General features: G+C 41.2%; 1 protein-coding gene across 6 annotated transcripts in view; it reads left to right on the top strand.

Annotated features, from left to right (window-relative positions):
* The window catches only part of LOC307030444 (up-regulator of cell proliferation-like), a 93,023-nt gene that overhangs the window by 58,782 nt on the left and 11,112 nt on the right, over positions 1 to 23,129 (top strand). For 2 of the 6 annotated variants that reach the window (XM_079666879.1, XM_079666877.1), the window contains exons 3-4: positions 18,244 to 18,321; positions 18,832 to 18,900. The exons of the other annotated variants lie outside the window; for them this stretch is intronic. The gene's annotated coding sequence lies outside the window, so the exon portion shown is untranslated. The remainder of the gene's footprint in view (positions 1 to 18,243; positions 18,322 to 18,831; positions 18,901 to 23,129) is intronic. 6 annotated transcript variants of the gene reach the window in all.

Here is a 23,129-nt window from a genome sequence, read left to right as displayed (position 1 = left end):
AAACATCCCAGCTTATAAATACCTGGAAATGTGGACATTCTCATATTCCTAAAAACCTGTCTGATGATGCTGAGTGAGTGACTAGTGAGTTTGAGTTGAGTTACTTGAAAAACTAAAGTGAAACTTGATTTATTTTATTGCAGGGTCTGATTATTAAATGTCCTTGTTTATTTGTGAGATGCAGTGGCATAAAGAAAACAAAGCTTACTTTGTTTGGTAGTACTAGTAGGCAGGGGCGGATCTAGACAAATAGTCATGGGGTGGCAAGAGGGTGGCAGGAGAATTTGAGGGGTGGCATCCCCTGGCAGAAGTATATTCTGATTTAATCGCAGTCATATCAATCAATGTTAACTTGGAAAGCCACAATATTGATATTTTAACTCAATAACATTAGGTGAGATTATTGTGGCACATCAGTAAAGCCTTAAATATAAATATATAAGGTGGCACACGTAATTTAATGAATTTTAACTGAATGAGTTGGTTTAACTCTTAGACCAGCAGGGGTACCAAATATGCAGACTGCTGCAATAAATACATTAATTAACTGTCTCATCAATGTGTGTCTTTATGAATATGATAATATTAACAATCATATTATTCCTATCAGCTGTCAATCACTGTTATGATTCACATCTTCAGTGTTATTATTAAATAAACTATATTTTTTGTTAATGATGAATGTTCCTCAAGATGCTTGCTCACCCTCCTTCAAATTTGAAAGACCAGTAATTACTATCATAATTCAAAAGAATCAAAGGAACAGTTCAGCGCCCCGCAACTTCATTGCAAACAGTTACAACCTTGACTTTACATCAGAAAGAACAAACATTAAAGAAATGACTAACTGCATCAGTTAGGGTTAAAAAAAACTGTGTATTCAGCTAAAACATACATCACTGCATATTACTACACGAGGTATTTAATAAAATGAATGTCATTTTAGTTTTTTGTTACTTTGTTCTGAAAGCTGAACCTGCTGCTCCTCACAGAGAGGAGAGGGAAGAGGCTGTGTGAATGACTTTACATTGTGGATAAGGGTGGATAGCCCCCATTGTTCTGTGTGTCAAAATGAAAGACAGTCCACACACCTATCAATCATCAAACCGTAGGGTCTTATAGTTGTACCGATGTATATCGAGATGTACTACAGCAAAAGTATTCTCCGTCGGGACTTCCTGCATCAACACCACGCCGTTATCGTGATTCTGATTGGCCAGAAGACATTATCAAAGATGTTCTATTAAGAAGACGATCACTACGTGACAAAAGTTTTCAAAACCGTTTCTAATCTTCGGTATTTCCAGACAAGTGGCTACTGAAATCAATCTTACTAACTGCTGTCTGTGCAATTTACTCCGCGCGAGTTGGCAGACTTTATTTTGCTTACTTTAACATCATTTTTCATGGTGGGGCTAAGCCATTTATTAGTATGGCTGTAGCCTACCCCAGCCATACCCTGACCGCAAATACCTCATTCCTTCTGTCGACTTGTATCCGAAATGCTTCTCGTTTTGCGCTGTCCTCCCGTTCAAATGAAATCGCCGCCAATCATATTTCCAAGCTCGCGCCAGGGGGGGGAGGAGTTACAAGGCTCGCGTCTTGTGCTGCATTCACTTGCACTCGGACATTAGAGATTTTCTCTCATAAATGTCCGATGAGCCACAACTTTTCTTTCAAAACAAAGCTGCCAAATGGGGTGGCAGCTGGGGTGGCAAGGCATTTTTCTGAGGTGGCAGCTGCCACCCCGTGCCACCCCGTAGAACCGCCACTGCTAGTAGGTAAAAAAACACTGGTTTTCTTGTTCCAGTCTGTTACTGTCACTGTGTTTTTGACACTTTAAAATACTGCTATCCTACAAAAATGCTGTAAAAATCAGATTTATTATTTAATAAAAAAACATTTTCCGAGTAAAAAAATGTTTTATTGAAGAAAAAAAAAATTCTGATTTTTTTCCCCCCTTCCCTTTATTATTCAATATCGCGAAAAATACCGTACCGTGGACTTGTTATCGCGATATTATCGTACCGTGAGTTTTTGGTATCGTTACATCCCTAGTTATTAACGTGCCTAAACTCAGTAATTCACTAAAGATATTTCTATTTTAATGGAACCTCGTCGGCAGATCAGGATCCCAACGTGCAGCGGAGGGATATTGGTCTGCATGACGGGTGTTATTTTCCCCATAAGAAACAAGTCGCTGCAAATTATCCCGCTTATTACATGGCCACATTCTCAACAAAGTAACGACATGACTCCCAATATTAATTTAAATGCTTTTATGGATTTAGAAAATGTTTTTATTGATTTAAAAAATAGTTGGATGTATTGATTTAAATTGACATGCATCCGCTAAGAAAAATAGTCCGTTGTTACCGTTTTTTAAACAGTGTGAATGAAACGGCAGCTCTCTCCCCCCTCCCCCCCCTGATCTTTCTTCTCCAGCAGCTAAATTAACAGTAGGTTACTCTGAGTGACCATAGACTCTATGTGACAAGCTTACAGTTAGTGACGTAACAACACCATAAAAGCTGGTGGGTTGAAAACAATACGGGAGGTAAAAATAACTACAATAATTGTGATTTATTTATTGTGGCTTTTATGTTTTTAGGTATAAAATATTATCTAATTCAGGCTTATAGTTCACCCTTCTCTAAAAGCCTTCAACAATGACAATATTCATTGTAATTTAATAAATCCAACACACATTGTAAAAAATAGCCTACTGTAAGTTAAGAAATCATTCCAATATGTACATCTTCTGATGTAACAACAATAACATTATAAATAGTAACACAGCTGAACATGGTATTGCACATTTAGCTTTGAGTGTTACTGACCTGAGATGTTTTTATTACATGAATTAAGGTGACTGAGGCTTTTTAACATACAGGGATGCAAACTCATCAGGTATGAAAAAGATGACGAGGATCCGAGCCCCCGGCTCCCCCACCCCACGGAATGACAGAGGATTTTAGCAGTCAGAACAACTAAAGCAGCAGTGTTAATAATAACAGAAACGCCAAAGAGTCACATCTAATAGAAATATATAAAAGCATTTATTTTAAATTGTGGAGCAGTCAGTTTATAATTTTGGCAGCACTGTTGAGCATTTTGAAAATGTATTTTCATGCCTCTGTGCAAGGCTTAGTCTTTCTATCTTTATAGCCACAGGGGTGGTAGCAGGACACCCCATGTAGTCACTCAGAAAAAATCAGGACATTCTGATGTACAGTTTCAAAATAAAAGACCTTTGGGGACAGGGGTGATAGCTCATATATGAGACTTCATCTTTTATTTTGAAACTCTACATCAGAATGTCCTGACTTTTTCTGAGTGACTAGATGGGGTGTCCTGCTATCACCCTGGAGTGAGATGGATCTATGATACTGGACAGTTTTTGTTTTATTCTCATCTAAAAACAGGGATGATAGCTCATATATGAGACTTCAAAGGTCTTTTATTTTGAAACTCTATATCAGAATGTCCTGACTTTTTCTGAGTGACTAGATGGGATGTCCTGCTATCACCCTGAAGTGAAATGAGTCTTTGATACTGGACAGTTTTAGTTTTATTCTCATCTAAAAGCAGAGGGATGATTTTTTTTGACTCTACCGTAATGCATAGGATATTCGCGCACCGCAATATCACGTGAGGGCTGGCTTGACTAGGTTTTCCCGAGTGGAGGCTGGCTTGACCGCAGTTAGATTAGCATACTCAGCCCGACTCAGCCTGGTTGTTCCTGGCCCTAGAACCACGATTTTATGGGGCCATTACATCACCAGAAGTCCCAATTTAAGGGGTCATTTCTCCCCAAAAAAATGTTTTTACTCACTATATCAACAGCCCCACCAAAAATATTTTCCACCAGCCGCCACTGCTTTTACTCTAGTACAAGATCTGAGTACTTTTACTTTTACTCTAGTACAAGATCTGAGTACTTCTACTTTTACTCTAGTACAAGACCTGAGTACTTTTACTTTTACTCTAGTACAAGATCTGAGTACTTTTACTTTTACTCTAGTACAAGATCTGAGTACTTCTACTTTTACTCTAGTACAAGACCTGAGTACTTTTACTTTTACTCTAGTACAGGGGTCTGCAACCTTTTTGACCAAAAGAGCCATTTTGCTCCTTTTTCCCAAACTTTTTTTTGTCTGGAGCCGCAAAACATATTTCATAGCTTGATAGCTAATAAAGTTGTATTTATTGTTATATCAGACAAAAACTACAGTTTTTTTGCATTTATTAGGCTATTTATTACATTATATAAAACTGTTGACCTCTAATAAGAAACAAAGAACTCCTATAAGGTGAATTAAAAAGAATACACAGGCCTACTTTAAAATAAATTAAACACAGCACTTGGGGAGTCCTCTGCACATATGAAGGAAAACAAATATTATTAAAATGGGCCCACTTTGAAATAAATAAAACATATAGCTGCACCCTAAAAAGAGTTAAAGGTAGGGTAGGTAAGAATGGAGAAACCAGCTCGAGTAGGCTAGAATTTGAAAATACACAACCGGAAAAAATATGCCTCTTCCTTCAGACTTCCTCACAGAGCCCCTCCTCCAACACACACGAACGCGCACATGATCAATGAGGGCACGAGATAAATGTGTGCACAGATGGAAAGCTGACAGGCAGGTAGGTCATCCAGTTATTTTAGCCGGGCCGGCTCAGATGATTGGTCGTGCTTTTTAAAGCGCTACGGCTTCCAGAGATTAATTTTTGTATGTATTTATTGTCAAAGCATTTAATATATTCATTGCTATCGGGATGTTAAGAGCATTCCATGGAATATAACAAAAAGTGTTTCTGAAATAAATGACATACCCCATTGAATTATGACTGAAGATCGTCAGCTGTCTTCCTCTCCCGTGTTGTTCCTCGATACGTAAAGGCTGCAGCACCTTTGACAACTTCTCTCTACATATCAAACATACCGGTAAACCAGCATCGTTTGCTGAGAAAGCATATAACTCTTTCCACACAGAATTAAATCCTGTGTTCCTTCGGTACTTTTCTTTGATTTATCCATAGTTCGCTCATCGAGCCGGGGGTCAGGTTATTCACCCGCAGGAAAAGGCGCTCGCGCGGGACCGTAGCAGGATGTGACGCATATTTTAGTTGACCTAATTAAAACCGTTTTGTTTTTTATTTATGTGTCACAGTATCACCTCAAAATACAAGATACGAAACATTTTCAACCATGCAACAAAATATAAATAGTCATACAAATACTTTTATTTTATTTCCTTCTTATTTTTTGTCTAAGCTCAAGGGAGCCAGAGCAGAGGGCTTAAAGGGCCGCATGCGGCCCGTGGGCCGCGGGTTGCCGACCCCTGCTCTAGTACAAGATCTGAGTACTTCTACTTTTACTCAAGTACAATATATATATACTTGTACCACCTCTGTTTATAGCTCATGAAAAAAACTATTAGAAATAGAAGGCTAAAGCTAACGTTAGCAGATAGTGACAATGTATGCTAGCTAGCTAGCTCAACGATTCCTTAAATAATATTGCCACAGAAAAACTTTTCAGTTCACATCACGCTCTACCGCTCCGACAGGGAGCTCTGCTCCGAACACCTGAACGGCCCGTTCTAAAAGCTGTTCACCAGCGGTCCAGTCTGTGCCACAATGACTCCGGACGCACAGTTAATATTAACGAACGCACCCGTAGGTAATGTAGCTGCTGAAGCTAGACCATCATCTCGGAGCAGCAGAGCATTATTATACATCCATGAGCAGAGCCGACAGGCAGGAAGACTCGAGCACACAGCTCGCACTTCATTATAATATATAAAAAAAGAACACCATGCGTGTCATGATGGCACATAACAGCTCACGGCCGCAGATTATTCCGGGTCCCAGACCCCCCCATACCCCAAAAATATTTGTATTGCAGATCTACATGAATCACACAAACAACTTATTTTGGATTCAAAACGGCGAATTTTGCCGAAAGGTGACAAGTTTGCATCACTGAACATAGACAGAGCACAACTGAAACATAACATCTGAAACGATGTAACAACATAATACACTTGTGGGGATGCTTGGGATGTGAGGAGTGAGGGACACGGCTTAGAACTGGCGTGTCGCCTGGCAGGACAGGAGAGTGTGTGCACCAGTCTGCCTTGATCTATGAATTCATGTCCGTGACACTCACTGCTGCCCACAGCTGTTTTATAGAAGGAAAACCTCCTTCACTTCATGAAATTGTTTTAACCACACACACCTCTACACACACATGACGGGTGTTATTTTCCCCATAAGGAACAAGTCGCTGCAAATTATCCCGCTTATTACACGGCCACATTCTCAACAAAGTAACGACATGACTCCCAATATTAATTCAAATGCTTTTATGGATTTAGAAAATGTTTTTATTGATTTAAAAAATAGTTGTATGTATTGATTTACATTGACATGCATCCGCTAAGAAAAATAGTCCGTTGTTACCGTTTTTTAAACAGTCTGAATGAAACGGCAGCTCTGAGCTGTGTATTTACTAGGGATGTAACGATACCAAAAACTCACGGTACGATAATATCGCGATAACAAGTCCACGGTACGGTATTTATCGCGATATTGAATAATAAAGGGAAGAAAAAAAAAATCATAATTTTTATTTTTCAATAAAACATTTTTTTACTCGGAAAATGTTTCTTTATTACATAATAAATCTGATTTTTACAGCCTTTTTGTATGATAGCAGTATTTTAAAGTGTCAAAAACAAAGTGACAGTAACAGACTGGAACAAGAAAACCAGTGTTTTTGTACCTACTGGTACTACCCAACAAAGTAAGCATTTTCTTTATGCCACTGCATCTCACAAATAAACAAGGACATTTAATAATCAGACCCTGCAATAAAATAAATCAAGTTTCACTTTAGTTTTTCAAGTAACTCAACTCAAACTCACTAGTCACTCACTCAGCATCATCAGACAGGTTTTTAGGAATATGAGAATGTCCACATTTCCAGGTATTTATAAGCTGGGGTGTTTGGGCATTTACAATATCCCCTGCTCTGGAAACAACTCTCTCGCTTGGTACTGATGTTGCTGGGAAACCAGTGCTCGCGTTAACCGAATATTTTATTTAACAATGACGGAAAAATCTGAAAGCAGTCTGTCATTTTGACAGATTAGAACAAACTCGGAACAGCGCCAACGTTTCCCCGCAGCGAGGCTCTGGTGTTATGCCGTGTTATGCATGCCCTCCAAAAGGAAATGATATAGTTCCCAAACCGTACTTTGCCGTACAGATCAATACATGTCTGGGAGGTTTTGCTTCACGCTGTGCGCGTCCCGCGAGGTGCATGCACACACGGCATAACACCGCCCCCCCCCCCGTTGACAGTTCACGAGCATAATCTATCGTGAACTGTTCAGACCCGACGGGTAATAAGGGATTATGACGGATATTTTACGATCCTGTCTGTCAAAATGACGGACAGCGAAAAAATCTAACGCCAGGCTTATTGACATGGCGAGATATAACTATATGGTTGGTACTTGTCAATGTCTGGTGTGTAAATGTAGCCCTGTAAATACGATGTTTTTTTTGTTATCTGTTGTTTTATTTTCATGTTGTAACCTACTTGCTGCCATGTTGGACAGGTCTCTCTTGAAAAAGAGATCGATGATCTCAATGGGACCACCTGGTTAAATAAAGGTTTAAAAAAAAAAAAAGTGTTTAAAAAAAAAAAATATTTTTTTAAAAATATATTTTTTTTTTAAATCGCGGTAGATTTGGTCAGTCTCACGACGGTATTGGGAAATTTATTTACCGCGATACCGCGATATTCGGTATATCGTTACATCCCTAGTATTTACACAACTAATGGCCCATCAACCACAGCTCTCTCCCCCCCTCCCCCCTTGATCTTTCTTCTCCAGCAGCTAAATTAACGGTAGGTTACTCTGAGTGACCATAGACTGCATGTGACAAGCTTACAGTTAGACACAACACTGTCATTGCAAGTGACCCTCAGTTAGTTGACTTTTATGTTCAACTGCTAAATTCGTTACTGATAAAAAAGGGCTTCTACTGTACCTAATTACCTTAACACTAGAACCGCCAGAGGTTTTTGTATAGGCCTACCTAAACCCGTCAAATTCCGCTATTAGAATGCAATTTTTAACATAGGGTGCTACATAACACACTTTCAGGAAAAGTCACGGACTGGGAGACTTTAATATTTTATTGAAAAAAAGTTACATTGCACACACACAAAACACATCACACAAATTGACCCGATTGGCGGTTCTAGTGTTAAATAACTCACTAATTAATGAAACCAGTTCAATACGCATTATTAGGGTCTGAGACCTAGGTCGGCGAAGACCCTATTGAAATCGGTCGCGCAGCGACCGATAAACCTGCGAAACACACACAAAACAGGGAAAACGACCGGCAAAAGCACAGAAAAGGTTCGGAAATCATGACAGGTGATAGGCCGTGATTGCAGACTGCAACTCGCATGATTGATATCGGTAGGATCAATTTAGTCGCTCGCAACGCGAGCGATAACCATGCAAAACCCACACAAAACAGGGCAAAAGACAGGCAAAAGTGTCCTAAATCATGACAGTAGGTAGCCCACGCCAACTGAGTCACATGGGCGTGAGCGCTCGGCCCATGTGAGTCACATGGGCGTGAGCGCCCATGTGACTCGGCCATCCTAGGCCGTCCATAAACATGATTGATATCGGTCCGATTATTATTATTCTTCTTCTTCTTCTGATTATTATTTGAATACATTGCGCGCACTTTTGACCCCCGCAACATATGTGAAAACTCACCAAATTTCGCATGCGCATCAGAAGTCGTGAAAATAGCGATGTGTAATTGGTACCAGAACTTTGCGTAAAAAATTGCGTAGACCACGCCCACTTCCGTTTTTAACGTTAACTCCCCCTACTTTAACTTTCACGTAAACCAACGAAACTCGCTACGCATATCTAGGGTGCGGAGACGAGCAAAAAAGCCTCTTGGAGGGGTATAAAATAATGTACAGCAAGTCGGCCATTTTGAATTTGGCGTTGGAAAAACGCGATTTATCGCGTTTTTCGTCCTCCGCACTTTAACGAACTCCTCCTAGGGACTTTATCCGTACGACTCCAAATTCGTCGGGTAGCTTCTCGACAAATGGGCGATCTAAAGTTATCACGGAACTTCTTTTCTTTCGCACGGCGCAGCCGTGATTTGGCACCAAAGTTCGCGTTCGCTCGATGCTAGGCCATCCCTCGCCATGGAACACGATGATGTCATAATTCAAACTGACATGCTCAGAACGCCACCAAAATTCACATGATGATTAACACTGCGGCCCTGAACAGCTCTACGTCAAATCCGATGTTACTTAATATGGCGTTACCATGGCAACGGATCCCTCGCCATAACACACGGTGTCGCTGTAACTCCAATGGACACGGTCCCATCGTCCCCCAATCTTCACTTTTATATCACCGGTGAATGCCTCAACAGCTCTACATGAAATCTGAGATCTCATCGTATGCCGTTTCCATGGCAACGAATCCCTCGCCAAAAAACACGATGTTCTGTTAACTCAATGGAAAATCGTCCAAACGGCACCAGACTTCATATGATGGGTGATGGTCAGGCCCTAAACAGCTCTATGCCAATTATGGGATGTCATCGTATGCCGTTTCCATGGCAACGCATCCCTCGCCATACAACTCTATGTTGTCGTAATTCAATGGAAAATCGTCCAAACGCCACCAGACTTCATATGATGGGTGATGGTCAGGCCCTAAACAGCCCTATGCCAATTATGGGATGTCATCATTTGCCGTTTCCATGGTAACGCATCCCCCTCCATAAAACCCAATGTTGTCTTAACTCAATGGAAAATGGTCCAAACGGCACCAGACTTCAGATCACAGTTAATGGTCCGGCCCTCAACACCTCAATGTGACAATAGTGAGTTTTCCTCAAAAGCTGTTGCCATGGCAACGCATCCCTCGCCGTTAAGCACGATATTGCTAAAACTCCTGTTTAAATGTTCAAAAAGTGTTCAAATTTCACATGTGTGCTAACGGTCAACCCCTCGAGACATATATGTGTCAGTTTTGAGATTTCGTCAAATGTCGTTGCTATGGTAACTAAATGGTCGCCGTGAAACACGGTTCTCTCATAACTCCAGTTAACTTGCTCCAAACGGCCCAAAACTTCACAGGTTTGATAACGATGCAGCCCTCAACACATCTAGGCGTATTATGGGGTGTCATCAAATTCCGTTGCCATGGCGACAGATCACTCCCCATCAAACACAATGTTTGTGATACTGCTGTAACTCCTGTGTACGTTGTCCGATCGGCCTGAAACTTCCCACGTTTGCCAACGGCCGAGTCCTCGAGACATCTGCCTGACATCGACGTGCGGACAACAGCCTGCGGAGCGTCGAAGACCCGCTCAACGCTGCTCGCAGCTTTAATTCTTATTCTTATCATTCTTTATGAGTGCAGAAATAAAATAAAATCAGATCTGTTTTTTAAATGAAATCTGACGGCAGGCAGTTAGCTCTGATCACCTATGATAAATGCGCCGCACCTAATCGCTGGCCATTCAGCCACAGACACTGTTCGAAATGGGGGGGAGCTAAGGGGAGCTTGGCTCCCCCGAAGAGGGAGGGAGCTCCCCTGAAGGCCGACTTTGAGAAATAAGGGGGAGCCCAAAACAATCGTGCATATTTGTGTCACACAGATTAGAAATGTTGAGTTTCTGTAAATAACAGTTCTTGAAATAAATAATAGTCATTGTTCATTACAGTTTCTGAATATTTGTTTTATATTTGTGAATATGTCTGGGTGTTGCCATCTGTACGTGGCGGCGCTGCATTCTTACTTACGTTGCTATGGTTATGGCGGTGATGCCGGCGCGGTATTTGAAATGTTCATATTGATATTTTTTTAACTCTGGCTTTGTAATAAAAAATATGGCAAAACGAAAATAGCCAAGCGTCACAGCTTTTGGATTCACAAGCAAAGAAGCGAAGGAGTCTAAAAATGACAACGTGAACGGAAAACAACTTTTAGTTGGCCGGCTGTAAGCGGCGTTAGGGTCGAGTTTGACAGCTCCACACCGAGGGAGAGGCCTGCCGATGCGGAGCCTGAAGAGGCTTCAACAACGGCCACATCCGCCGGCATAGTGACACCGTCTGTATTAGTAGAAGAGTGTTTTTATAGCAATTGATCGCATCCGCGCTGCTGCGCCAGTCAACAGAGCGTGCGTGTGACATATTTAGTAGCAGGATGTGCTCTGAAAAATAGGGCTCCCCGAAAACAAATGGGTAATTCGAAAACTGACAGAGCTCCCTCTATACAAATCAAACTGTAGAAGGTGTGAAAGCACCTATTGTTTCACCTATTGTTTTAAATAATGGTCGGAATGTGACCTGTGAGCCTTCTGAATTACCGTGGGACAGCACATTCTAAACTAAAATGTTCAATCAATAAAGTAACATCTTATCTTATCTTGATAATATCTTCATATTAATAATAATAATAAATCATACAGTATGTGTCCGAAAGGGAGCAGGAGGAAGCAAACACAAAAATATACAAAAAATATATTGCATATTAAAGCAAACGATGGTAAAGGTAAAAGTATGAGCATAAAAAATAAAGAAGTGTAATGTAAACATTTACATTATAATTATGATTATTTCATATATAAAGACTATATATTATTGAATTACAAGATTAGATATACTTTAGTTGATCTAAAATATTGATGTGTTCAAATGCTCTTCAAAACACAACTGAAAGTCCATGAAACGTGTCTTTCTGTATTTGTGAATGAAGCGCCATCTCCTGGTTAAAACCTGAAATTGAAAATCTGGCAATGCCCTCTTGGAAAATAGTGGGAGGGCTTAACATTCCTCTATACTGGTCTTTGGCAGGTCGTAGGCAGGAAGCTGTAAGCTGGAGTCTGAAATGAAGTGCTACATCTGTAAGCAACGTGGGCGCCAACGTGAGCGCTCTCGTGACCAAAATATTAGACGGCGCTGATTGGCTGAAATTATGTTTCGGCGGCACAGTTTACTATTGAGACTTTTGCAACGTGCTGGTTGCTGCTGTTTGGCTCGGGGGCAGCGCCCCGTAATGATAAACTAATGCCAAGGGCAAGGCCAGGCAGGAAACATGTGACTTATCAGTAACTTTAGACATCGTGACACAATTTTAAACAAGATTTTATTGTAGATTATACATTTTACTGATACCAATTGTATGATATTTACCTTGTTCATTAAAAATAAAAAATATAAAATATATATATTTTTTAAATATATATTTTTTTAAACATCTATTTTTTAATTTAATATTTTTTTAAATATTTTTTTTTTGTATGTGGGAAGAGGTGGGGCGGCCGCCACTGACCAGGAGCTATCTTGCGACTTTTACTGCGACAACGTTGACTTGCCTGTGAATAAAAAATAAACCATAGTGTTGGTGATCTACAGTGTTGTCATTCTTCTTTGAACAGCAAGACCGCTAACACCCTATTTCAACAATCACACTCCCTGTCATTGACATCATTAATAGATAGTTTAGCTTCTCACCATCATTTGCTTTGGCCCACTGATGTTAACGATCGTAACTGAAAGGCTGCCTGCCAAATGTAAACATTCAGCCACGTGACTTGCAAACTCTCGCGAGAGTTTTACACTAGGCGGATCCTTTCTAGCCATAACCGGCATTTACCGGCAGTTACTCTCTACACACAGCGGCTCCGCTGCCTCTTAAACAGCTTCGTCTTTATCAATCTATCTTATGTTCTTCTTTCTCTAACAATTAATGAAGGTTATTAAGCGTTTTAGCTCCTTTGTTGTTAATATTGACCGCCATTTGCTCTATGAAGAAAACAAGCCTCCCTGTCAGTGTTCTCAAGCTTTCCTCGCATCCCCGGGCGGACTGTGGGACAGACTCGGAGGAGCAGAGGCAGGGGCGGTTCTAGGGGGGGCCAACAGGGGCCGGTGCCTCCCCTCCAAATTTATTTTTACAATATTACGATTTATTGGAACTACCGTAATTTTCGGACTATAAGGCGCACCTGAATATAAGCCGCAGCAGCTAAATTGAATGATGTGTACATATATAAGCCGCACTGGACTATAAGCCGCAGGTTTTTTGATGTTTAATTACCATATGTAAGGGTTCGTGCACAGAGGGGATTGTCGGGAAAGAGATGGCTGTTTGAGGAAGCTCCCATTTATTAACATTTCAACAAACAAGTTGCATATTTGCATAACGTATTCAAGTGTTAGCATTTAGTGCAATAGTAGCTACAGAACATGTGCTGTGTAAACTGTACTGTATCACATAGCGTTTCAGACACACAAACTTTTCAACTTTCAAACTTAAAAGGTGCGCTCCCAGCGCACGTACCGGCAGTGATCTACAGCAGTGGTTTTCAACCAGTGGTACGGGGACAAACTGTCTCGCTCTCGTAATGTCTGTCTGTCTTGCTCTCGTTCTGTCACTCGTACCACTCTCGGTTCCACTTTTACTTTTGCGCGCTACCTGTCTCACTCTTTTCCGGCCTCCAGCTTTTCCTGCTGGAGCCCGCCGCTTAAAGGTGGAGGGCGCGGACCGGCCATAGAGTCCATAGAGTTAAAGGTGGTGGACTGTAACCTGTAAAATCCATAGATTTAGGAGGTCCCCTAGTGGCCGTTAGCTGTAAAAATCCGTAGATTAGCCGCACCGTTATATAAGCCGCAGCGTCGAAAAAAGGCGCGGCTTATAGTCCAAAAATTACGGTAAATCAAATCAGAGACCAGGATGTACAGTCAAACCTTTATTTAGACAGATTAGTCCCTTGAGATCATCGATCTCATTTACAAGGGAGACCTGCATCATTTAGTTCCACATGAAACATAAAAACAACATACAAACAACAGAGGATATCATATTTACATATTCAACATTTACAACTACCCAGAGTGTCAGAAAGCATTTCATTTAGACATGCCTTAAATACATTCAAAGAAATAAAAATGCTCAATTTCAATTTTGCCTGTAGACTGTTCCAAGCAAGTGGAGCTGCGCACATAAAAGCTGTCTTACCTAAGACAGTCCTTACTCTTGGCACATCTAACAAGACTATATCCTGTGATCGCAGACAATAGCTGCTTGCAACTTTCTGCTTTATCAATGAACAGATATAATACGGGAGTTTGCCCAACATAGCTTTATAGATAAAAGTGTACCAGTGACTGAGCCTCCGTACAGTGAGTGATGGTAAACCTGCCTTGGTATACAGTGTACAGTGATGAGTAAGTGCTTTACAGTTAGTGACAAATCTCAGAGCACTATGATACGCAGCATCTAGTTTGCTTAGGTAGTTGGCAGGTGCATTCATATACAGCAGATCACCATAGTCCAGCACAGGTAAAAAGGTCACAGTGACTAGCCTTTTCCTGGCCTCAAGCGAGAAACAGGACTTATTCCTGAAAAAGAAACCTAGCCTAACCCTCAGTTTTTTAAGCAGGTTATTGACATGAAGTTTAAAAGAGAGACAGTCATCAAGCAAGATACCAAGGTATTTGTAACAGGCAACAACTTCAAGTTTTGTTCCTTGCGTTGATACAATATCTAAAACAGGCTCTGGTGACTTTTTAGCTTTTGAAAAGAGCATTATCTTGGTTTTATCCACATTTAAAAGAAGCTTTAGTTCAGAGAGCTGAGTCTGAATAATGTTAAAAACAGCCTGTAATTTAACAACCGCCTCCTGAATGGAGGGACCTGCACAATACATCACGGTATCGTCCGCATAAAAATGTAAAGTAGCTTCATCCACATTTTCACCTAAACTGTTGATATATATGGAGAATAAAAGTGGACCTAAAACAGAACCTTGAGGAACACCATTAGCAATGTTTAACCACTCAGAAGACAGCCCATCAAAGTGAGCACATTGGGACCTTTCAGAGAGGTAGTTCACAAACCACCCCACTGCATGGCTGGATATGCCAGTACTGAGTAGCCTCTGTTTTAAGACACGATGATCAACGGTGTCAAACGCTTTGGAAAGGTCAATAAACAGAGCTGCACAACTCTGTTTATTATCTAGCATACTAGTAATATCATTTACCACTTTCATTGTTGCAGTGATGGTGCTATGTTTCTTCCTGAAGCCTGACTGATGTTTAGACAGGATATCATTTATACATAAAAACTCCTTTACTTGTTCACTCACAAGTCGTTCGAGCACCTTAGCCAAAACTGACAATTTAGAGATTGGCCTATAGTTATTTAAAATAGTTGCCTCCCCTCCTTTCAGTAGAGGCAGGACATAAGCAGACTTCCATACTTTAGGAATTGTATTTGTGCTGAGGGAGAGGTTAAAAAGAGAAGTAAGAGGTGGAGCAATAAAATCTGCAGCTATCTTTAAAAAGAAAGGTTCTACGTTGTCCGGGCCAGCCGGTTTCTTAGGATCTAACTTGGATAAAGCTTCATGGACAATACCAACAGTTAAAGGAGTAAAACTGAAAGGGTTTTCCAGACCACATTGTTCAGAGTCAAGGACTGGAGCGTTCACAGAAGCAGAAGCACAGTCAGTGACAGAATCAAACAGAGAGCCACAAGAGACAAAATGCTTATTAAAGCAATTTAGCATGGTGGCCCTGTCTGATATAATGCCAGATGCTGTGGTAAGGTACGGAGGTAGCTCATTTGGGATATCACCAGTGGAAATCGATTTTATGGCTTTCCAAAATTTACTAGGATTATTCAGGTTTTCTGTGGTAACTGACAAATAGTACTTTGACTTAGCACTTTTGACATTTGAAGTAAAGCTATTCCTTAGCTGCCTAAAGCGTAGCCATTCTACCTCTGAGCCTGATTTCCTAGCCTTTGCCCAGGCATTGTTTCTCTCATGAAGGAGACTGGACATTTCAGCAGAAAACCAGGGATTGTTTCGTCCCTTCACTCTAAATTTACGCAGAGGTGCATGTTTATCTATAATTTTTATAAAACCAAGATAAAAATAAGACCATGCAGTTTCTACATCAGCACACAGATCGATTTTTCCCCAATCAAAATCAAACAGATCATCTAAAAAACCCTGCTCCACTAAGTGTTTTTTATCTCTCTTTGTGATGATGCGTGGTTTAACTTTTTGGACCTTAGTGTCCCTAATTGTGGCTACAACACAGTGGTCACTCACATCATTAGCAAATACTCCCACAGATGAGTATTTATATGGAACATTTGTTAAAATTAGATCAATTAAGGAGGATTTATTTGGGGACTTAATATTTGGGCGAGTAGGACTGTCTATAATCTGAGTAATGTTCAAAGAGGTACACAGGTTTTTAAAATCCTCTGACACAGAAGTTAACCAATCCCAATTAAAATCACCAAGCAGCACTATTTCCTTGTAGGAAAGTTGAGATAACAGTTTTGCCAATGAAGATAAGGAGTCCTTGACAGCCGAGGGGGCCCTGTAGCAACCCACCACCATGACCTGTTGACCCTTTGTTACTTCGACATTCACAGCTAAAAATTCTAGTTGTTTACTAACAGATTTGGAAACCATTTTTGTTACACAAAACTTATTTTTCACATAAATGGCAACGCCACCACCTTTTTTAGGACGGTCAGTGCGATATACATTGTAACCATTTATGTAAATGTCAGAGGCCAAGATCGATTTGTCTAGCCACGTTTCTGATAAGACAATGACATCAGCATCAGTTGAACTCGCCCAAATACGGACAAAATCTAATTTAGGTAACAGACTGCGCACATTTAAATGAATTAAACCTAACCCCGATCTAGAACTAAAATCAGCAGGAGTAGCTATTTGACTAAAACTACCAGGTGGACCCGGATTTGGCTGTACATTTCCTGATAGTAACAACAATAAAAATACCAAGCACCTTTTCCTCTTAATCAACACACATACATTTTCAGCTGTTCTAGAGTCACCAGCAAACTTCGCAAAAGTGAGATTAGAGTTCAAAAAACAATTCTGAAGGACCATTGTGGCAGGCATGTGAGAAAGACAGACATTTGACGAAATGAATGTCCGCGACAGTGCAACTAGCAATTGTTTGTGCAACCCATCCGAACCTGTACAGGGGATGTCCACTGCGGGCGGCAGAACGGACCCGCATCCAGCAGAATTGTCAGGATGACTAGCGAACTTCTCCTTGTCCAGCACAGTCAAAAAAAGGCACAGCAGAAACACGACATTTGCCATTTTCCCAGACCAGCTCAACAGCATCCACGATGTTCCCGAAGCAAAACCACGTCAGGACAGCAGCAAGAAAATAGGCAATCAGCAGTGTGGCAACACTCCGGTTTCTCCGCGGTATCTCCAGACCAGGCCTCCCCCGCACAGTAGCACCCAACAGGTGGGAGTAGGCCTCTAACAGCAGGTGGATAGCGGCCTTCAGCCGTGGGAACCACCACCAGCAGAAGCAGAAATGGGTGGACGGCAGGCCCTCAAACCGCGGCAGATCCTCCACAGATCAATGGCGTTAAAGATGGAACATAGATGGACATAGATGGAGCCTAAGCCGGAGAGCTAGATCTATGCTAACAGATGCCAGATGCTAACAGGTAGTGGGAGCCTGTAAAAATTGCGACTGCCTCACGCGAGGCTGGAAGGGATATATTAAACTCTTCATTACCTTATATAAAAGAAAAAAACGGTTTATGTTTTTTAATTAAATTGTCACTTAAAGTTACTAAAACAAATACTCCAACACAAAAAAAACTACTGAAAACAAAGGGCTGTAACTTAAATTTACTAAAAACAAATAGCTTTACAAAAACCAATAGCAATTACTGGATTTTATGTTCGTTTTACACCGTTTTTACACTGTCTTTATCATGTTAACTGTCTTTATCATGTTAACCCACTTTTATTGTGCCCCTCTCATCAAATAACTTGCCCCATCCTATTTTTATACACTTTTATTAATGATCAATTTATTACATTTGGCTACACAAACCACACACATGTCACTAATTTGTAAATGTACTCTTTTTGAATAGTGTTGGATTCATACTATTCTGGCTCCGGTCTTGACTCGGTCTCGCCCTGCCGTGGTCTTGGTCTTGACCTCTTAAAGTCTTGGTCTTGCCGGTCTTGGTCTTGCCGGTCTTGGTGTTGTCTTGGTCTTAGTTAAGGTGGTCTTTATTACAACAATACCAATGGCTCAATATGATTATAAAACCATTGCTTTCATAGCAGAGATCAGATGAGGTGGAGCTGTCTCAAGACACGGAGGGTGAGGCAGATAGCAGCAACAGCAGCACAGAGTTGCAGCAGGTATGTTAAGTGCCGTAGTCAGGTGATTTCAATTTGAGATGAGAGGAAGAAGTGTATAAGAAATGAATACAGTATGAATAACATTTAAAGTGTTGTAATGTAAAGCAGAACAAATACTTAGTTGCTCACAAGACTGAGTGCACTACTAGTAATAATACAACAAAGGGCGACTGTGGCTGTGAGGGAGTGTGGTCGTCTTTCAACCAGAAGGTTGTGGGTTCGATCCCAGCCCATGCAGTCAATATGTCGATGTATCCTTGGGTAAGATACTTAACCCTGAGTTGCTCCCGATGGCATGGCCAACGGTGTGTGAATGTTAGGTCCTAGAGTAAGGTACACTGCTCTGTATGAATGGGTGTGAATGGGTGAATGACATGTAGTATGTAAAGCGCTTTGAGGGGTCTTAAAGACTGGATAAAGCGCTATATAAGTACAGTCCATTTACCATTTACAACCAACATGATTTCCCAGCATTGTTCTATACATTTTTGTGTCATGCTTTCATATCAGAGATCAGATGAGCTGGAGGGGCTTCAAGACAGAGAGGGTGAGACAGGAAGAAGCAGTTTAGAGTTGCAGGTAAGTGCTGTAAAAAGGGTCGGGTTATTTGGTATTTTCAATGATGTCTCATGTCAGCAACAGGCTTGCATATTGTCATATTTTATAGGAGAGACCTGAGGAGACAGACATAAGGAGAGAAGTGCAGGCAGGCAAGCAGAAAGCTGAACCAAACCATGCTGACCCAAAGCTCATTGTAGTGCAGCAGCTTATCAACAAAACGTTACAATTCCAAGAAAAGGGGTACCGTGAATTTCCGTGGCTTCACTACAGTCCAGGAGTCAATGGAATCTTGTGTTTTTTCTGTGCTCAAGCTTTTGGGCACGGAAGATCAAATTTGGCCAGGAATGCAGATCCAACCTTTTGCAAAACTGGTTTCCGAAACTGGAAAAAGGCAATTCAAAAATGTGCAGAACATGTCCAAAGCAATACACACAAAGTTGCTGTCACTACCCACTGCCAACAAACTAAACCAGTCGATGTCCAGCTTTCTTCAGCCAAAGCTGCACAGCAACAGGAATCAAGACGGTGTCTATTAAAAATTGTGAGCTCTTTACAGCTCTTAGCACGCCAGGGAGCTGCTCTTAGGGGCCATGCAGCTAAAGAGGGAGACTTAAGCCAGTTACTCAAAGTAAGATCTGAGGAAGACCCTGGCTTGGAGAGATGGCTGTCAACAAGAAAACATGATTTCATATCCCCACAAATCCAGAATGAAATATTAAATCTATTTGCAAACACTATAATTAGGGAAATAATTAGCTCAATTTACAAGCTGCCTCTCCTCCAGTATTCCATTATTATTGATGGAACACAGGACATATATGGGACTGAACAGGAAGCCATTTGTGTGAGGTATGTAGACCATGATTTGGTCCCCCAGGAGGCCTTCTTGGGTTTTTACGAGGTCTCAAGCACAACTGGCGAAAACATAGCAAAAGTTGCCACAGATGTGTTGCTGCGCTTGAATCTTCCACTGTCTGGTCTGCGTGGACAAACATATGATGGGGCAGCAAACATGTCAGGCGACAGAAAGGGAGCACAGGCCAGGGTAAGGGAGATGCAGCCACTGGCTTTGTATGTACACTGTGGTGCCCACCAGGGCCGGCCCTCGGCATAGGCAGTATAGGCTAAGGCTAAGGGCGCATTAACCCATAGGGGGCGCCGAAAATTGGGGAGAGAAAAAAACAAAATTAGAAATGCAAACATTTTTTATATTTTTATTTATATTTTTAAAACACAATTTCCCAATTTTGGATCAACAAAGTACATCTTATTATCTTATACTAACAGAACTACGCATATATTGCATACAGCGCCCATAAACTATAGCACACCCAACCCCCTCAAAAAATCAAATTGAACTGCCCCAGCCCCAGTAAAAACCAGAGGTTTATGTGAAATTGTTCTTTTTTTTAAATAATGGTTTTAGTGTGCAATTATAGGTTTTAATTTTGTATTTGTCTTAATCTAAAATAAATCAAACTCCCAAAAAACATATACAGCTTCTGTGTGCTTTTATTAACATTGGAATTTACTGTGTAAGCGTCCGCGGGGGGGAGAGCTTTAGAGAGCTCTCTCCTGAAAGACTGAGCAGCTCTGATAACCTCAGCTCAGTGAGGCAAAGGCACACCTTTATATGATCATTATAGCTATAAAAAATAAGAGAATAGATGAAAAACAGGTATAAAATACTATATGACGCCAGCTAAAATCTTGCCTAGGGCAGCAAATTGGTCAGGGCCGGCCCTGGTGCCCACTGTGTAAATCTTGTCACCCAGGCTGCTTGTAAGGCTTCATCCCTAACATCTGATGCTCTGGATTGGCTCCACAAGCTTGGATGTCTCTACAAATTGTCTGGCAAATACAAAACAAAATTTGTAAACATTCATTTCATTTCAAACCTTTATTTAGACAGATTGGTCCCTTGAGATCATCGATCTCATTTACAAGGGAGACCTGCATTATTTAGCAACAGGCTAGCATATTGCAACAGCAGCATCAGGGACAGTTAGCAATCTGCAGCCCTTGTGTCAAACAAGATGGACTACCAGGACTCCAGCAATCTGGTCTGTGCTACGTCAGTACGAGTCAGTGCTACTGAGGTTAGAGGACATGGCCCAAACAGATGCCTCAAACACTGGTGTGACTGCAAGAGGGCTGCTGGAGAGATTCGGAAAAGGTACGACAGTGTTAGGACTCTGGCTAGCCACTGAAGTAATTCAGGAGTTGGAGTGCCTTAATTGCACACTGCAGAAGCAGACAGAAACCGTGTCTGGTATGCTATCTGCAGCAGATTGTGTTAGGACCACCCTGAGGGCAAAGAGAACGGAGGAGAAGTTCCAGGAGATTTACAGCCAAGCGACAGAGAAGATCTGCATGCTAAATATTGAGCCCATAAGCATGCCACACATCCGCCGTCCTCCAAAACGCTTTATTGGCAACAACACTACTGCACACACCCACAACCCCAAAAGAACACTACAGAGCTGTCTTCTTCAAGGTGCTGGATACTGTGGACATGCAGCTGAGGGAGAGGTTTCATCAGAGTGGTCTGATAATATTGGCAAAGCTGGAGGAAGTCCTCCTAACTGGGGAGCTGGACACCGCAGTGGTGGACCAGTATCCTGAATTAAACCAAAGGTCACTGAAGGTGCAGCTTGACATGTTTAAGCTCCAGTACCCATACAAATCCACTTCAGAGGCCGCAGCTATTCTGAGGAGTCAGTTGCCTGAAGTCCGTGGCCTTTTCAACCAAGTAGAAGCCCCTACACGGCTTCTTATGGTTGTTCCTGCAGCCTCTGCTGAAGCAGAGAGGAGCTTCAGTGCTTTGAGGAGGTTGAAGACCTGGCTGAGAAGTACAATGATGCAAATTTGCATTAACAATGTAGCAGTCTGTCACATTCACAAGGATAAAGTCAGCAGGGAAAAGATTTGCCAGGAGTTTATCCTTGCGAATGAGTACAGGAAGCATGTGTTTGGTTCTTTTAGCTGAGAAGAGCAGAGAGGACAGTAAAGGACACATGGAGAGATGGGATTGAAGGGATAGATTGAGGACGATGAAACATTTTCTTTATATTAAAAGTTTGATAATCTGTTGTTTGTCTTAAACCTTCGACCTAAGCCATTATATTACATTTTTATTTTTATTTTTACCTGTTTTTGGTTTGTCTGGTCCTATTTTGAATCATTTGTTGTATGACCATAAATAAAAGAAGAAGAAAAAACAAAGTGGAAATTGAATCTCACATTATCTTTATTTTAATCACACAAAAATTAATCGGCCCCAATATTAAGCAATTAAGAAAGTAAGACAGCTTTTCCTTATACATATTTTAGTATTTTTCTTTCTGGCAGAATATATCTTTATGGCCAACTACATTTTTGCCTGTATTTTTTATCACCATAGTCCCTAAATGTTTGTAGAAATGCAGGAAATGGGATTCATATCGAGAAAGGTTTTATTGCGGAGAGCCCCCAGACCCCCTGTTTTGTGTCCCCCCCACTTCTCAAACCAAAGTTACACCCCTGGGCATACTTGCCAACCTTTAGACCTCAGAAATCGGGAGCATTTCAAAATGCAAAATTGTTGTTGTTGCTAGTGGATCGCCGGAGCTGTGTTAGATTAACATTAACATGCTTATTGTAGTTGTAAGTGCACTGCCTTGCGGCCTGTAGCACCGTCCTTGATGGAGCATATGTGTGGGCTGGACCTGTATTTTACAGGAAAGGAGTGAGCAGAGAGTAGAGTAGTTGTTGATTCTTGTTCTGTTTTCTGTGACTATCTGCCTCACCCTCTCAGACTTTGAGTTGCGCGCGCTACTAAAGAGACATGTTACCAAGGAAACCAAACAATGGTGTAGCTGTATTAAAGACCGAGTGGAAACAGTCGTGTGTAAATCAGATTTTGTCAGAAATCGGGAGAAATGCGGGAGAAATATGACCCCGGGAGGAAACCGGGAGAGGGCAATGAAATCGGGAGTCTCCCGCGAAAATCCGCAGGGTTGACAAGTATGCAGTGGGGACATGAGGGCTCAAAAGGGCGTAGGCGGCTAAAGAGTCCTAAATACCGTCCCGGCCCTAGTGTGGTGAAATGAACTTGTAGTAATTAATATAAAAAAGCAAAGTAGGCTTACATTTTTAGTATTGCAAAAATAACAAAATAAATCATATTAAAGTTCGAGCAAAGGCACACAAGCATATCAGAATCCAACAACTTTATTTATCTCAGGGGAATGTTTTTTTTTTTTTCA

Source organism: Notothenia rossii, assembly GCF_949606895.1.
Source record: "Notothenia rossii genome assembly, chromosome: 2".
Lineage (NCBI taxonomy): Eukaryota > Metazoa > Chordata > Actinopteri > Perciformes > Nototheniidae > Notothenia > Notothenia rossii.
This window is presented reverse-complemented; position numbering and strand designations above follow the sequence as displayed.